The sequence below is a fragment of the Musca autumnalis genome, unplaced genomic scaffold (assembly GCF_047663935.1).
Source record: "Musca autumnalis isolate F117 unplaced genomic scaffold, ASM4766393v1 scaffold_4, whole genome shotgun sequence".
Classification (NCBI taxonomy): Eukaryota; Metazoa; Arthropoda; class Insecta; order Diptera; family Muscidae; genus Musca; species Musca autumnalis.
Genome location: NW_027411977.1, coordinates 216,670,698 through 216,678,014, shown reverse-complemented (window position 1 = coordinate 216,678,014; position 7,317 = coordinate 216,670,698).

The following is a 7,317-nucleotide window of genomic DNA, read 5'->3' as shown; positions in this document are numbered from 1 at the left end:
CCTGTAGCTGAGTCAAGTAGAAAGTTTACATCATTCGTAACTCATAACGGACAGTATCAATTTCGACGAGTACCTTTTGGATTATCAAATTCACCAGCTGTTTTCCAAAGATACATTAACGCAATTTTCCAAGAAGCAACTCGTGAGGGAATAGCTCTAGCATATGTTGACGATATCATTATACCAGGTGCCAATGAGGCAGAAGCTATTGCTAATTTGAAAACAATTATTAATCTTTGTCGAGAATACGGACTGGAGCTCAACGTCAAGAAGTGCAAGTTTTTGAAAAGACAAATAGAATTTCTTGGATACATAATTGAAGACGGGAAAATATATCCAAATTCTGAAAAGGTGAATGCAGTTATGAAGTTCCAAGTACCGACCAACATAAAGCAACTTCGTAGTTTTTTGGGACTCGCAGGTTATCTTCGTAAGTTTATTCCAGACTTTTCTCGCATTGCTAAACCTTTACCAGACATGACAAAGGATAACGTTAAATTTGAGATGGGTGAAACACAATTGCAGGCTTTCAACAATTTGAAGAGAATGTTATGCGACTCTCCTGTGTTGAAAATTTTTAATCAAGCTTATGAGACGGAACTGCATACAGACGCTTCGATGGATGGCTATGGTGCGATTTTGATGCAAAAATCACCAGATGATGGACAACTCCACCCAGTCTACTATATGAGCAGAAAGACATCAGACGCCGAAAGAAAATATAGCAGTTATGAATTAGAGATTCTTGCAGTTGTAGAAGCATTAAAGAAATTCCGAGTATATCTTTTGGGAATACATTTTAAAATCGTGACAGACTGCAATGCGTTTACCAAGACTATGGAAAAGAAAGATTTATGTACTAGAGTTGCAAGGTGGATACTTATTTTACAAGAATTTGATTATGAGGTGGAACATCGCAGTGGTTCTCGAATGAGACATGTTGATTTTTTGAGCAGATATCCAGTGATGACAATAACAGAAGATGTTATCATAGTACGAATTAGGAAATCTCAAATGAATGAAGACGAATTGAAACCTATAATGGAAAAACTTCAAGAAACGGATATTTTCGACGGGTACATGATGAAGAACGGTATTTTATACAAGATTGTTGACGATTCTGAATTGATTGTGGTTCCTAGGCTTATGCAACGAGAACTTATTCGAAAGGCGCACGAAAAAGGACATTTTGCTGTGAAGAAAGTTAAAGAGATTTTACGTAGAGAATACTACATGCCTGAGATGGACAGCAAGATCCAGAATCACATTGACAATTGTGTCCAGTGTATTGTTGCGAATAGGAAAAGAGGAAAGCAAGAAGGAGAACTTCATCCGTTGCAGAAAAATTCAGAGCCGTTACACACTTATCACATAGATCATTTAGGCCCGTTGGAATCGACAAATAAGAATTATAAGCATATATTTGTGGTAGTAGATTCGTTCACTAAATTTTGCTGGTTATATCCGACGAAAAGTACGACAACAGCTGAAGTCATTTCTAAATTGCAAACCCAAAGTTCTGTGTTTGGCAATCCAGTAAGAATAATCTCTGATCGAGGTACCGCGTTTACATCAGATGAATTCAAGCAGTATTGTGAATCTGAAAACATCGAACATATTTTAATAACGACGGGTTTACCTAGAGCTAACGGTCAGGTAGAGAGGATGAACTCTGTAATTACATTTGTTTTGACAAAATTAAGTGCTGATGATCCAACCAAGTGGTACAAACATCTAGACAAGGTACAACAAGCCATGAATTCGACGTATTCAAGAAGTACTAAAACAACACCATTTGAACTTCTTGTTGGAGTGAAGATGCGTACACCAGACCAGTTGTATGTTAAAGAACTTATAGAAGAAAAGATGATTCAACAATTCGACGAACAGCGAGATGAAATACGAAAGAAGGCCAAAGAAGAAATTCTTAAAATACAAAATGAGAATAAACATGGTTACAATTGTTACGTGCCGCTTTAGGCGTTGACCAGATTTGGGACCAGCTAGCTCAATCGGCTTCTTCTCCTGGGTGTAGGTCCATCCCATCTGGCAACCCACGGCAGTCACAATTACGATACTAACAAAACTGAACAACACTAAAACGAGGAAACACACAGAAGTAGGGTGGAGGTGGACCACCAATCGCCCATCCCAACCAAGGTCACTTGAGTCCTTTGGATTATTGTTAAAGTGACTCCCATTAGACCGTCCACACTATTACACTTACCCTTTCATATTGCCTTCATGCCCCATTTGTTTCTTTTACCAGAACATTATTCTTAAAACTGTATCTTTCATTTAAATTTCATATCTTTATTATTAAAACTTAAACCTAATCTTATAAATTCGTCCTTAAAATAATTTTTTTAGTATTTTTATTTATTTCTCTTTACAGGCTCACTTTTTTGGCCAAATCGAATCCGGTTTTCCGGTATATAGTGACTACCTTCAAATGCTCAAACAAAATCACAATTATTTTTAGAATATTAATTTAGTACCACACTAATAATATAAATGTAATTCTCCTTTTTTTTTTTGTAAAACTAAATTAAAATAAAACGCAATAAAACAATACTAAAACATCCCTGAAATCATATTATGCCTTTTTTTCAAATTTCCTTTTAAATCTGCACCATTAAAACACTGTCAGGTTATTCCCTTAAGATAATATTTTGCCTGCGGAAACGTTGACCTGGTCTTGACCTAAAGGAGCTCCCTGAAGTCTCACTACAATATTGTCTCAAACGCTAGCAACTTTCCTATCCTAAAGAGGTTCAACACCAACAGCTACTGCGCAATAATTCTTATACTTTACTCTAATATGATCTCAGTTCACAAGCACATTAAACACAATTAAACTCTAACGTTAACTTAACTAAACTAATACTAAATTTTCTCGTCGCAAAGGCGTAAATAATGGGTTATTTCTCACAATGTTTTTGATCCAAAAAAATGTATTGGTAAATGTAATCAAATGTATTCAGTCAGCAATGGATTTGTTGATTCGTGTAATAAAAAAAACGTATCTTTCTTTTGTGTCCAATTGACGTCCTAATATAGGATATAAGTAATAAAAAAAAATCCTCTGGTCGTCTTTGCTCTGGACAGAAGATGACAGAGGTTACCTGGAATCCTTCAGTATTGTTGATAAAGTTCAATTTCACTTCCACCAATTCTAAGGAACAATGTATGTGTATGGCTTTCTTGTACAATCGTATTTGAAGGTTATGATTTCTATTCCCACGGTAACCTCTGTTATTATCCTTAATCTTCACAGTAACAAGTAATATAAACTCCCACACCACTGTTTTAAGTTTTATTCACAGTACATATGAGCAAAGGTGTTTGCCTATAACCAACACGTCTTTATGTTCCAATTGCAACTTTATAAATGATCTAAACCAAGCGCCAAATGCTTAGTCAGCATCAGCAATCACTATTCCTTTCACTCATGTAAAGATGGTCGTCTTTCTCATAGTTTTATTGCTTGTATTAATAAGCATTTGCCTTTATTTATTTTCTTGGTTGGAAAATATTAGCAAAAGTACTTTCTGTTTTTAGATTTTTTTCGGACAACAACCCCTTTCACATCCGTTGAAAATTTAAAATCTTAAATTTCTCCCAACGTATCCCGCGACGTAAGCCTTTACGCTATACGCCCTACATTTTTATAGGTCGTATGCCCAAGTCATTTTTCAACCTATGACTCCCTACCGTAATCAGCTGTTTTGACTCATACATTTATTTTCTGTCAAAGTTCCACATGCAGCCGTCGGCATAATTTTATTTTTGTGTTTAATTTATATATTTATATTACTTTCACCCTTTATTAATATATTTTTCTTTTCTTTTTCAGGTGGCCTACATATGGGAATGGTTTCCAGCAATGGAAACCATAAATAGACGGTGCCCTTCCAGCTTTTATTATTTGGCATAACGTGCTGGCGGCATCGCAACGTGGGACTAGGGGACCCCCGGTGGGAGAAGATATAACCCTCCAAAACAACACACCCGGTCCCCTATGATATATTTTAAAAAAAAATTTGATGATGGAAGGTGGTTTTTGTAGCTTCCACCGTGGAAAAAAGCTACCCCCTAGCGAAGCTCCACGCAAAATTTTTTTTGCGTCAGGGCCGAATCGCGGGTTTGGGGCGCCCGCAACAAAACTCCGAACCTGGCGAGTTTATGATGACAGGGGCGGTGTGCGGGGTTTTTGATGGATGTAAGCCCAACGTGGGGAACTCCCACACCCTGAGAACACACAGCCGGGCATATCGGTAGGATTTTAGGGAAGTATTATAAATAGCTGTAGGTATATAAGCATTTACTTGGTGGTATTATTCTGTCATTTTAGGTGCAACCATAGAGGAGATGACTTTCTACTGGTCTGGGAAACGGTAAAGGGATTTTATTCCATACTCTGTGGGCGCAGTGAGTAAAAATCAGTTACATGAATGTATGAAATTAGACTTTGTGAGGGTTTAAAAATAAATGGGTGTATAATTACGACAGACAGTGTAGAATTACGGACGTAGATGCTAGGTGTATAATTGGACGTATATGTGTATAAATTGAGACGACGCACTAGGTGTATAAATTGAGCAAAAATGTATAATTAAGGGACAAGAAAACTAGTGTATAATTTGGACATAGAGGTGTATAAATTGAGACGGACAACTAGGTGTATAAATGCAAAAATATATAATTAAACGACGAGAACACTAGGTGTATAATTCGGACACGTATGTGTATAAATAACAGACAGGACACTAGGTGTATAATTGTGTATAAATTTGGGACAGGACACTTGGTGTATAATTAAAACAATTAAGTGTATAAATCATAAGGACGTCACTAGGTGTATAAATGGAACAAAAAAAGCATGTATAATTCCAGGACAAGGACACTAGGTGTATAATTAAGACAGGTACTTAATTCTATCAGAAACGTGAAAACAGGAATATTAGGCTAAGTGTTCTTAACCCTAATATTGCACTTAAATATCACAGACCGATGGAACTATAAATGTACCTTTTTCTTAAAACTAAACCTTGATATCCTTGGCATGATATACTCCTATGGTTTTGCCTTGTAGCGTCTCTAATTCATACATATTGTTCCCAATAGGTTTAGTGACTCGACATTTGACAAACTTTTTGCAAAATTTGGCATTTCGATTCTTTTCAAAATCACTTAAAACTGTGTTTCTCCGATACACTTCTTGACCGGGAACATATCGGACAACTCTAGCTCTTTTATTGTATCTCTGTGCACTTTTTTGGTAAGCAGAGTGCAAATTGGATTTAATTTTCTCTCGGATTAGTGCTAGTCTATCGTCTCTACCCACATCCTTTAACTCGTGATCGCACATTGAGGACAATTTTCGAGCCAATTTGTAGTCACTACCACTGGAGAACATATGATACCCAAAGAGGGCGAAAAAGGGAGATACTCCAGTGGCAGAATGTACCGATGTGCGTAAGGCACATTCGATTTCCGACAGATAGAGGTCCCAATCTCTATGGTCGTCTTTAAGATAGGCTCTAATAGCTGCTAAAACCGACTGATTAACCCTCTCAGAGGCGTTAGATTGAGGGGAGTAAACGGCGGTACGCATATGAGTAATTTTATAAGTCTCTATCATTTCCTTAAACCCTTTAGCTACAAATTGTGCTCCATTATCCGTATGGATAACTTCGGGAACTCCGAATTTATGAAATATTTCGTTTACCAGGAATTTTGTGATGTTATTGGTAGTAGCATCTCTCATGGCCTTAAGAAAAGTAAACTTTGTAAAATGGTCTACTACGATAAATATGTAACAGTTCCCCTTCTTTGATCGTGGATATTTCCCTAAGAAGTCGAGATACAATTTTTGGAAAGGCCTATCAGTTTTGACCTCTTGACCGATTTCAGGCATGAGATTCTGATTTGCCGGCTTGGTTTCTTTACATATTTGGCAAGATCTAACATACTCCCTGACTTGATATGCCATATTAGGCCAGTAGAAAAATCGTTTAACTCTGTCCAATGTTTTTCTGATGCCACCATGAGCAGAAGTATTTATCGTGTGAGCGTTTTCAATAATGGTAGAGGTTATATTAGATGGAATCCATAACTTCCACATGTATTCATCTTCCAATTCTAAATCAACTCTACATTTCTTAAACACCATACCGTCTTCTACTTTCAAATCTGGTAACAGATCAGACTTTTCTTCGATTGTTTTAACGAGTTCCAAATATTCATCACTTTCAAATTCAGTTGTTTCAAAATCTAGTAAATCGAACTTGGACAATTCTTCCACTTGTAACCGTGATAACATATCTGCAACTACGTTATCTGACCCCTTCCTATGTTCAATTTCAAAATCAAATGCCTGTAGTTGCAGAGACCATCTAGCTAACCTACCGCTTAGATCTTTCAATGACATAAGCCATTTCAAGCTGGCATGATCAGTAATGACTGTAAAAGGCATCATTTCGACGTATGGCCTGAACTTTTTGACAGCTAATACCGCAGCTAAGCATTCTTTTTCAGTTACACTGTATTTTCGTTGGCAGGAATTTAGCTTCTGCGAATAGAACGCAATTGGATGTTCCTCTTTTCGGTCATTTAGTTGATAGAGGACTGCTCCTACTCCATAATCGGAGGCGTCACATTGAATATAAAATCTTTTTGAGAAATCTGCATGCCTAAGTACTGGAGCTTTAGTTAAAGCTTTCTTCAAATTTTCAAATGATTCAATTGCTTCTGGTGTAACTTCAAACTTTTTGGTCTTTTTGAGTGTATTTGTTAGTGGAGCTGCAATGGTGGCAAAATCTTTTATAAATCGCCGATACCAACCGGCAGTACCAAGAAAGCTGCGCACTTCTCTCGTACTCTTAGGCATTTTAATTTGCTTTATAGCTTGAACTTTTTCGGGATCCGTTTTCAAAGTGCCTCCTCCAATTATAAATCCAAGATATCGAAGTTCTTGAAAACAAAATTGTGACTTTTTCAGCCCGATAGTTAGGTTGGCTTTTCTCAAACAATCCGCCACCTCTTTCAATAATCGTAGATGCTCCTCGAAACTACTAGAAATCACCAACAAATCATCCAAATAAATAAAAACATTGTCTTTCAGCTTCTGAGGAATCACCTTGTCCATAAGACGACACAGGCGTTGAGCGGCATTACAGAGGCCGAATGGCATTACTCTAAACTGATATAGAGGTCGCCCGGCCACTGTAAATGCTGTGTATTGTTTGCTCTCCTCATCCAGTTCGATCTGCCAAAAGGCGTATTTAAGATCGACACTGCTTATAAAGTGCGTCT